The sequence below is a fragment of the Anabrus simplex genome, chromosome 2 (assembly GCF_040414725.1).
Source record: "Anabrus simplex isolate iqAnaSimp1 chromosome 2, ASM4041472v1, whole genome shotgun sequence".
NCBI classification, from domain to species: Eukaryota; Metazoa; Arthropoda; class Insecta; order Orthoptera; family Tettigoniidae; genus Anabrus; species Anabrus simplex.
This window is the reverse complement of record NC_090266.1, coordinates 621,034,781-621,046,907: the sequence shown is the minus strand read 5'-3', so window position 1 is coordinate 621,046,907 and position 12,127 is coordinate 621,034,781.

The following is a 12,127-nucleotide window of genomic DNA, read 5'->3' as shown; positions in this document are numbered from 1 at the left end:
TCTCAGAACAGACGACGGTGGGTTTCGAACCCACTCATCTCCTGAATGCAGAGCATGGCTCCATAGCACGCGCGGCCAATCCACTTGGTCCTTACAAGAACCATATTTTAGAAATTTAAGTAAGAAATGCCACTACAGTTTCCATATACATTACTGGGGTTTGTGTTTGTGTTCTGAACTTCAGTTTCCATGCAAGTGTGTTTATAACAGCCATTACTAATTACTATATTTTAATTCTCATTGAGGTACACAGACCACCTTTAAGTTTCTTCACTATGAGGCTCAATAATAAATGTCGGATATACAGTATACCTGACTGCTATCGCTGGAGGATGGATGCTTGTTGTTAATGCATGATATTACGAAGTAGGTTACTGGATAAACTTTTGATTATTAGCCCAATAATCTTGTACATGTCTAATAGACTAGTATTTGTGGAGACACTACAAGAGAGCATTCTTTTTTTTTTACAATTGGTTTTACCTCGCACCGACACAGATAGGTTTTATGGCGACGAAGGGATAGGAAAGGGCTAGGAGTGGGAAGGAAGCGGCCGTGGCCTTAATTAATGTACATACCCAGCATTTGCCTGGTGTGAAAAAGGGAAACTACGGAAAACCATCTTCAGGGCTGCCGAAAGTGGGGCTCGAACTCACTATCTCCCGGATGCAAGGAGAGTATCCTTGTTCTGTCAACTGTTATATCTTAGTTTTAAGTGTCACAAGTGATGTATTTTAGTTAAGTCCTTTGGAAATACAGTTAAAAATCAAGATGAGTTATGAACTGTGTTTTCTTCTTGATTGCTCTCCCCTATGTCACGACAATAATATTTATGGTTAGGCCAAACATGAAATGGGTGGCTCAGTGCTTTCCCTGTTAGACCCCTGTATTGTAGGCGATATTTGGTAACTGCTAAAAATGTGCATCGTTTCCATACGTTCTTTTAATTAGTAAGTTTACTCCTCTTACAATTAGATTACGTTATTTTAGCATTAAAATAATATTTATTGACTCTAATATTCTTATGTATGATAATATATATATGATACGATTCTGCTTTAATACCTCTTCTCTGCTAGTTGTTTTACGTCGCACCGACACAGATACGTCTTACGGCGACGATGGGACAGGAAAGGGCTAGGAGTGGGAAGGAAGCGGCAGTGGCCTTAATTAAGGTACAGTCCCAGCATTTGCCTGGTGTGAAAATAGGAAACCACGGGAAACCATTTTCAGGGCTGCCGACAGTGGGGTTCGAACCTACTATCTCCCGAATACTGGATACTGGTCGCACTTAAGCCACTGCAGCTATCGAGCTCGGTACTTTAATACCATTACGTTAGATTATTTTATTAATATTACTACTTTTAACAATGTTATTATTTTTCATTTTCCTCCTAATATTATTCACATTATTTAAGTACAGTTTTTACTAATAAGTAATACTAATGTATTAGGTTAAGACCGGCGAAGTGCAAAGAGGGAAGTATATCCGTAAATTTGCCAGGATGAATAAATCACCTTTTTTACCTTAAAAATAGTTATATATCTCAGTGTTTTCTTGCAGCGAGGGCTAAAGCGCGGAGGGAAGCACAATCCACATACCAACCAAAGATATCGAATCATTCAATTTGTGGGTTCTAACTGATATTTGGCTATGAAGGTGTGTGAAGGAAGAAGCAGTGTGGCCACGTAACGAGCAGGTCGTGAGGGCCATGGTTTACATAATGCGGGTATATGTACTTGGTTCCTGACACTTACGTTATGACCACACCAACTGACGATTAATTCTGCACGGATCTTTGTCATAGCTAAACCGTGCCCGCAACTCTGACAGTTCTCTTTAACTTTCCCACTTTGTGGAGGGGCCTGATAGCTGGCTTTGCACCAAGGCGGACATTATTCGGTTTTTGAAGCGAAAATAATAAAGTTCTTACGTAAAATTGTATCTGAGATCCTATAGATTTTAATGAAAGGATTGATTTTATGATTTATGACGAAAAGATTTAAAGTCATGCACAATAATAATGAAATTGCGTATTGGTACCAGAACATGCCAAGCTCACCCTGTTCACGGGAATGAGGGAAGGACGGAATGAATTGTTGCTGTAGTTGTTGGTGATATCTAAATTGTGTTAAATCAAAATGCCTGCCCACGGTCGCTGAGACCATACGATTATTCTGCTTCTGCCGCTTTTTCCCACATCTATAGGGTTGCAGGTGCAAACTGTGTAGCGAATGTGGATTTGATCCTGTTTTACGGCCGGATGCCAACCCTATATGAAGGGATGTAATCACTGTTTCTCTGGTGGTTTGTAGTGTAGTGTAGTGTTGTGTGTTGTCTAAATATGAAGAGGAGAGTGTTGGGACAAAAACAAAAACAAACACAAATACCCAGTCCCCAGGTCAGAAAAATTAATCAGACGTGATTAAAATCCCCGACCCGTCCGGGAATCGAACGTGGGTCCCTCTGAACCAAAGGCTTCAATGCTGACCATTCAGCCAATGAAACTATACGATTATTATTATTATTATTATTATTATTATTATTATTATTATTATTATTATTATTATTATTATTAATGCATTCATCGATACAGCCATATGTGGGCCACGTTTACACATTTTACCTGACCTTCTGTCACGCAGACTAATGCCCTTCTCTTTGCATTCTCGCTAAAGATTCTGAAGTCTTTGGCTTCTGCTTTCTTGCTCTTCCACCGAGACGTTCCGAGGCTTGGCCAGTATCTCTTCGGGTGCATCCCCCTCTCCTGCAATCTTTATCCTAAATGTTGGCTATAAACTGTATCTCTTCCTCATTAACAACCACTTCTGCCGACAGTGGGGTTCGAACCCACTATCTCCCGGATGCGAGCTCACAGCTGCGCGGCCCTAACCGCACGGCCAAATCGCCAGGTCCCCTTTCCTTGTATTATTATTATTTCAAGGGGCGTCATTTCTAGAACGTTAGCCTCTGATGACGTAGTATGATATTACTTTAAAAAGAAAACCTCAATGACTCAAGTCGTATTTGAATATTAGAATAAAGAAATTCAATGGAAGAAGTCATCGATGTTTTAAGAATATAGAAGCCCGGATGAGTAGCTCGGTCGGCGGAGCGCTGGCCTTCTGAGCCCAACTTGGCAAGTTCGATCCTGGCTCAGTCCGGTGGTATTTGAAGGTGCTCAAATACGTCAGCATTGTGTCGCTAGATTTACTGGCACGTGAAAGAACTTCTGTGAGACAAAATTCAGGCACCTTGGCGTCTCCGTAAACAATAAAAATGTACTTAGTGGCACGTAAAACAAATAACATAGAATATAATAATATATATATTATTTATCAACGGTGCTCTTATGTCGCTACGCCATGTCTATCGTCCATTTGCAGAAGGGGACAAGTCCAAAAATTCCACTTTGCTAGGTCTTTGTGCCATCTTGTTTGTCTTTCCAAGACGTACTGAAGGATATATCGAAATGCTGCAAAACATAATAAGTCTAGCTTAAAATTCACTTGGAAATTTACAAAAAATTGCAGAATGGGACAAGTCCAATGCCAATTCTAATACAGAAGGGACAAGTGCACACACCAAGCACCTAGGCTGCAAATAGGGACAAGTCCTTGGATTAGTTCATATTTTCTTAGAAGTGAGGATGCAAAAATGGGACAAGGCTACGTTTACTTGGCTAAGACTAAATTTATCTTCTTTTAGGGCAAGTAAAGTTTGAATTCTCATGTTGGATGTGCTGATTTAATTATTACTCTTTATTCATTCTGCAGTTTTGTGCGCTAAAACGCAGGCAGGACTATTGTTGGTTCGTGACAATGCAAGCATAAGACTGTGTCTCAGTACTTGTTGGTGTTTAGCTGCAAGTTGTTAATTATGGTGTTTCACTACGCCAGATTTACTCGATGTCATGATTGATTTTAATATTACACCATCACTGAGAGTAAAAGGAAGAAAGACACTTCGTTTGCCATCAACATGAAAACAAATTATAGCAATAAGGAACAGGTAAGCACATTGCAATATCTTTAATACTGTATTGAATCATGCAATTCGTTATTTTCTGTTATATAACTGTAACAGTGTGTGTTTTGTTGTTACAGACATCCCTCGAAATAATTTCCAACGCGTTCCGAATGCAGTCATCCTGCAAACTGACGATTTCAGTGTTTAGAGTTAACAATACAACATGTTCGTAGAGCCAACCAGACGTTTTGTACCACTACTAACAAGATACACTAAGATGAAATTCAAAATGAAGTTCAGGTGTGTAAAGATACACTTATATCCGTGCTACAAGTTGGCAAAAGAAGAGTGGAAGTAGTTTGCAAGAGATATTTTCACACTGGAAGCTCCCCAAACGAAAATCGATGTGGAGATGTGAGAAGCAGGCATTATGTAGATAAAAAGGAAGCTGTCAAATCCTTCATACAGTCATTGCAGCCAGTACAGTCTCACTACAATCCGGCTAAAAACACATCAAAGTACTATTTACCTAGTGAATTAACCGTAAAGAGCTATTGGAACATGTATAATCTCCAATCTCCAGAGCTAAAAGTTGATTATGACTACTTCAGGAACATTTTCAATACGGAGTTTAACATTAGTTTCGGTATACCAGCAACTGATTGTTGTTCGACGTGTATTCAGATGGAGGATAGGAAATACGTGAAAAGTTGGAGTTAGCTGTTCAACTAAAGCTTCATAAATTAAAGGCCCAACAGTTTTACAAGAGGTTGCAATCGAGAGTCGAAGGTGTTTCAATTATACCGTACAATTGTCAGAAAAATCAAGTTTTGCCCAAACTAACTTCCATATGAAAAAAATTATTTTGGTTAGTTAAACATTTATAACTTTACAATCTGCGTGGGCTCTTCAAATGATGCACAAACTGCTGAAAACACCTTTATTTACACTTGGCTTGAAAGTGAGCACAATAAGGGTTCAAATGAAATTGCTTCATGTTTATTTCATTGCTTGAACAAGATCGACTTGTTCAACGTCCATAACCTTGAACTTTTCTGTGATTGATGTGGTGGCCAAAACCGAAACCAAATTGTTTTGGGAAAGTTATGTAAATGGCTTACCTCCACCACTGCTTTAAATTTAGAAAAAATTGAATGTTTGTACCCAATTGTTGGCCATTCATTTTTTCCGCCAGATTGGGTGTTTGGCCGAGAGGAAAAGAAAATTATGAGCAAGTCCACTATAGTGAACCGAGATGACTGCTTGGAAATGTACAAAACACAAGGAACCGCCATAAAAGCATCTAAAGAGAATGTCCTGTGAATTAATGGAAAACAGCTGTCAAATCAGTTATGAAATCTTCAGCAACGTACCATTTTTAGTTCAAGAGGTTTAAACTGACTAAAGGTAAAAGATTAGGTACTGTCCTCGTCCAAGGTGAAGTACATATTTGCCTTGGTGTTGGCGTCCCCAAATCTTTATTGAAGCGTTTCATGTTACTCGATTCTCTTCAGCCATCGAAAGTTAATACCGGAGTGGTGACCAAAGCAGCTAAGAAATGAGATATTGCAGACTAACTTGCTACACATTTAGGAGAAAATCAGGCCTTGCTACCAGGACTTTATTTGTATAAGGGAGTTGTGCAAGAACCACAAGAACCACAGAACAGTGTAGTAGATGATCCACTTTCTGACTTTGAAGAAGTTATTGAGTATGAGCCTAGTGGTATTCCTTAAATCTCTGGGCACTTTACTGTGAACGGGAGATTTACTAGGGTTCATGCATAAGTATTTAATTTTAAAGATTTTATGTGTGGCAATGGAATAATTATTAGCAATTAAATAATATTACATACAGTGTTTTTGATTTTAATTTGTATATTAAGATAATAATTTCGATTACTGCATACATTTTTCGTACGAAAATGTCATAAATGTAGTTTATATTCTATAAATTAGGAAAAACTGAAACTATAATTTACATTTATTTTAAGCGCTTCCTTCCTTACTCCTGCAATAAGGGGCAAGTCCATCAAAAAGTTGCGTAAGGGGATAAGTCCAAAATTATTTTTGATTTTTCGAGAAAAGTACTAAAACACATTTACGAAATGACATCCCCTGAATGTATGTATCCTAAAGATTTATTTAGGAAGAGAAGATTATAATGATTCCAAATTCACCAGCCAGAGATAGGTTCTTGCAATTTGCCAACATTTTGTTCTGAATGACTTGTCCCGGTTTGCAAATGGACGACAGAGATCTTCGTTGATACTTTATCAAATTACTGAGACATCATTTTGAAGATTAACTGACGGTCGGAGATGTTTACACTGTTTAAAGAATGTAGAAGGCACCATCGATTTACAATCGTTTTTAAAATCAAGTAAGTACCGTATACTTCCATCGCTCCTAACTTACCTGTAACAGATCTCAGTAGAAGAAATTCCTTGAGTGAAAAAACCGTATTTGCATAAAGAACGTAGAAGGCGCCATCTGTCAATAATCTGTTTAATTAATATGCGCGACAGCTGTCGGTTGGACTGATCTACATTGTTTAAAGAATGGAGAAGGCGGCATCTATTTAGAGTCTGTTTAACTATAGTCCATTTCTTATTGGATAGGTACTGAGACACAATTATTAGACGGCATTTCGAAGATTACGTTCGCATGGCAGCTGTTGGTTACGGTTGTTAACATTCTTTAGGCAAGTGTAATCTATCACGTAGAAACTAAATTAAATCAAATAAGTCCCGTATACTTTCATTGCTCCTAACCTCAATAACATTTATTTTCCAATTCATTCCAAAATGCCAAGGGGCACAAAAGGCAGACTGAGGGGGAGACCTCCAACCAGAGGGCGTTCCACACCATTGGAACGTGTCACAGATCGCAGAAGAATACATTCCAGAAGTGACGAACAAAGTAGAGAAGCTAAGTGCGATCGCAGACTTTTTCAATCTTCAATCTTAATCAATACTGATCTGCATTTAGGGCAGTCGCCCATGTGGCAGATTCCCTGTCTGTTGTTTCCTAGACTTTTCTTAAACGATCTCAAAGAATTTGGAAATTTATTGAACATCTCCTTTGGTAAGTTATACCAATCCCTAACTCCCCTTCATATAAATGAATATTCACCCCGATTTGTCCTCTTGAGTTCCAACTTTACTTCATATTGTGATCTTTCCTACTTTTAAATACGCCACTCAAACTTATTTGTCTACTAATGCCATTCCACGCAATCTCTCCGCTAACAACTCGGAACATACCACTTAGTCGAGTAGCTCGTCTTCTTTCTCCAAATTCTTCCCAGCCCAAACTTTGCAACATTTTTGTAACGCTACTCTTTTGTCGGAAATCACCCAGAACAAATCGAGGTGCTTTTCTTTGGATTTTTTCCAGTTCATGAATCAGGTAATCCTGGTGAGGGTCCCGTACACTGGAACCATACTCTAGTTGGGGTCTTATCAGAGATTTATATGCCCTCTCCTTTACATCCTTACTACAACCCCTGAACACCCTCATAATCATGTGCAGAGATCTGTACCATTTATTTACAATAATATTTATGTGATTACCCCAATGAAGATCTTTCCTTATATTAACACCTAGATACTTACAACGATCCCCAAAAGGAACTTTCATCCCATCAACGACATACCGAGCTCGATAGCTGCAGTCGCTTAAGTGCGGCCACTATCCAGTATTCGGGAGATAGTAGGTTCGAATCCCACTGTCGGCAGCCCTGAAAATGGTTTTCCGTGGTTTCCCATTTTCACACCAGGCAAATGATGGGGCTGTACCTTAATTAAGGCCACGGCCGCTTCCTTCCCACTCCCAGCCCTTTCCTGTCCCATCGTCGCCATAAGACCTGTCTGTGTCGGTGCGACGTAAAGCAACTAGCAAAAAAAAAAATCCCATCAACACAGTAATTAAAACTGAGAGTACTTTTCCTATTTGTGAAACTCACAATCTGACTTTTAACCCCGTTTATCAACATACCATTGCCTGCTGTCCATTTCACATTATCGAGGTCACGTTGCTAGTTGCTCACAATCTTTAACTTATTTATTACTCTATACAGAATAACATCATCCGCAGAAAGCCTTACCTCTGATTCCATTTGTTTATTCATATCATTTATATATATAAGGAAACATAACGTTCCAATAATTCTGCCTTGAGGAAATCCCCTCTTAATTATTACAGGGTCAGATAAAGCTTTGCCTACTCTAATTCTCTGAGCTCTATTTTCTAGAAATATAGCAACCCACTCAGTCACTCTTTTGTCTAGTCCTATTGCATTCACTTTTTCCAGCAGTCTCCCATAATCCACCCTATCAAATGCTTTAGACAGACCAATCGCGATACAGTCCATTTGACCTCCTGAATCCAAGATATCTGCTATATCTTGGTGGAATCCTACAAGTTGAGCTTCAGTGGAATAACCTTTCCTAAAACCGAACTTCCTTCTATCGAACTAGTTATTATTTTCGCAAACATGTCTAATATAATCAGAAAGAATGCCTTCCCAAAGCTTACATACAACGCATGTCAAACTTACTGGTCTGTAATTTTCAGCTTTATGTCTACCACCCTTTCCTTTATACACAGGGGCTACTGTATTAACTCTCCATTCATTTGGTATAGCTCCTTCGACCAAACAATAATCAAATAAGTACTTCAGATATGGTACTATATCCCAACCCATTGTCTTTAGTATATCCCCAGACATCTTATCAATTCCAGCCGCTTTTCTAATTTTCAACTTTTGTATCTTATTGTAAATATCATTGTTATCATATGTAAATTTTAATACTTCTTTAGCATTAGTCTCCTCCTCTATCTGGAAGACAGATTCACTGCAAATGGCAACAGTTAGAACAAGATAACAACTTTGTGTCATCGATTTACCAACTTCACCTCCATCAAATCATCAATGCAAGAAGACAACGATACAAACTTCCCAAAACATATTGTTCTTCCCGTCTTTTCCCTAAAGACAATGAAGTGCAAGCACATAGTGTTGATGATATGGACAAAAAATGCGTACATTGCTCTGCAAGGTTGTTTGCAGGGGAGTTCAGTGACAGTTCAGCTACCATGTGTTGACACAAGGAAAATGTTAATTAAGAGCCCATTTAAGTTCGCGATGAGCTTCAGAACCTCATAGATCAGAATGATGACTATATTAAGAACTACCTAAAAATATTGGAAGAATTAACAATGCTCTGATATTTGCTTCATTTCAGATTAACTCGGTTGATATTCCCGGCAGAGGTCCATATGCTTTGAATTTCATGGGCAGGTGTATCATATGATAGGAGTATGCGTTCTCCTGCAGGTGTTGCACCTACTTACCCTGGCCTTTCATTGTAGATTTGGATCCTGCATTACAATATCGGATGGAGAATGAAGGCAATAGAAACTGTTGCAAAGAAGTAATGGTTGTATTGCAAGTAATGCTTGATACACATAATCCTTATGCACAGTTGTTTAAATATCTAAAAAATGTAGCTGACACTATACCTGATCATAAATTACAATTCACTACTGGCAATGTATTTCATCTTCGAAGATTCAATGCACCTACAGTCAGTGAGGTGGCTGCAGTTTACGTCACTGATGACTGAACACCACCAGGCAATGTTGATTTTGTCATCTATTCTAAAATTACAGGTGCATTTACTAAAATATCTTACTTGAACCCTCATTCTGATCCAATGTGGTATCCATTGCTTCTCCCATGTGGTGATTCTGGAACGTGTCACAGATCGCATTAGAAGAAATTGCATCATCATCACATGTTCAAGTTCATACTACTGCGTTGAAAACAGTCACAACTCAGTTACAGTACTATTGCTATCGTTTAGCAGTTAGAGACGGTTTCAGTATTCTTCATGCTTCAGGTAAATTATTTCAATAATACATTTTTGACAGTTATGTCAAAGTAGAAGTTTCCAGGTTGGCATTCGTTCGATCGCATCAACAAGAACTCAGAGCTGATAGTTACAAATGTTTGATGGACTTTATTAATACTGATGCTGAACAAAGAGGGGCAGTTGGGTGAATTACTATTATTCTTCCTTCAACTTATATTGGCAGCCCTCGAATATGCTTCAAAATTATCAAGATACGTTGGCCACTGTTGCCCGTTTAGGAAAGCCGGATCAATTTCTCACCATGACTTGAAACCCCGAGTGGACTGAAATCACATCTCAATTGAAACCACATGAAATAGTTGAAAATAGACCTGACTTAGTTACTAGGGTTTTTTTTGTTTAAAATTGCACGCATTATTAGATGATCTTTTAAAAAAACACATACTAGGCGTAGTCATTCTTTATATGTTTGTGTTATTGAATTTAGGAAGGGAGATCTCCCTCATCCACACATTCTGCTCAGTCTGTCAAATGAAGTTAATTATGCTCAGTCAAAAATATGGGGAAATTCCAAATAAAGAAACAAACTCAACTTTTCGAAGTTATTCAGGAATTCATGGTACAGAGACCTTGCGGTACTTATCAGTCCAAACAGTCTATTCAGTCTAGAACAAAAATGTATTAAAAATTTTCCCAAAAGATTTTCAGGAGGAAACTAATTTAAATGTTAATGGCTGCCTTATCTCTAGACGACGCTATAACGGTGTTACACTTACAGTTCGATCATTTATAATTGATAATCGGTGGATTGTTCCATATTGTAGATTTCTCAGTAGAAAACACCCGTTGTCATATCAAACTTGAGCATTGTTCTTCATACAAATCTTTAATTTTTGTACAAATACGTGTATAAATGATATGGCTGCGCAGCTTTACGATTGCGTACATATTCTGAAGGTCAACAGCAACAATTCACCTTTGCCGAACTGAACATTTATTTGAACAGCACTTACTGTCGTTATGTGAGCCCACCAGACACTATATGGTGATTAGCTGATTACACGAACGCCGACTTTTCCTACGACCACATACAGTCGAGCGACTCCCTGTTCACTTAACGGAAGAACAAATGGTGTACTTTCAGGCCGGATACGAAGCTAATGCTAACCTTGATAAGGACTCCAAATTCATGGAATTTTTAAAATTATGAAATGAGAATATTACCGCCCGCAAATACCTTTACCACGAAATTCTAGAACCTTTTGTGTGATCAAAAGGACAATGGAACATTCGCAAAAATTTACCAAATGCTTTGGACGGATCTACAGTGTCAACCTGGCCGACATCGAAAGATGTTACCTTCGAGTACTACTTCTGCACGTTAAAGGACCGCAGTCGTTTGACGATCTGCGCAAAGTTGATGGAATACTGTGCAACTCACTTCAACAAGCTGGAGAAAACTTACACTTAGTCATTAACGATTCCGAATGGCAATAATGCTTGCAGGAGGCTGCCAGACACAAAACGCCGACGCAATTGAGATGGATTTTCGTTATCAACTGCATATTCTGTTCTGCCAATATACCGGAGTTGTGGACATCATTTCAGGACGCTCTTTCAGAAGATTTTCAGAAACAGCACACCCTACTTGAAGCCTACAACCTCACACTGTAAGAATATGAGAATAATTTTCAATATCATGGCAAATCTTGCCAACATTTCAAGCTACCGGCCCATGTTGTGTCCGTCGCACAACATACAACAGAAGCCTACCACGTAGAAGAAGAACGTGTGAACGGCAAGGCAGCTTATGAAATGCTAAACGTAGAACAGAAGGAAAGAGCTGAGAGAGTCTTACATTCATTAGTTGAGAAAGTCTTACATGCAGTAAGAAATAAAATTCCCAGTTATTACTTCATTGGCGGACCGGGGAGCTCCGGTAAAAATTTCTCTGTCAAACATTGTGCCACATTTTACGAGGTGAAAACAAGATTGTTTTACCAGTTGCATGGACAGGTATTACCTCCAATCTCCTATCAGGGATACGCATATCACATTCGATTTTCAAACTACCTGTACCCATCTTGAATACATCGGTCTCGTTGATTCACACTCACACCAAGGACGCACAACTTCTTTGTAACTCAGACCTCATCATTTGGGACGAGATTTCAATGGTTCCGAAAGACGCGCTAAGCGTTCTCGATCGACTTTTAAAGGACATCATGAATAATAATCTCCCTTATGGAGGTAAAATAGTTCTGTTTGGTGGAGATTTC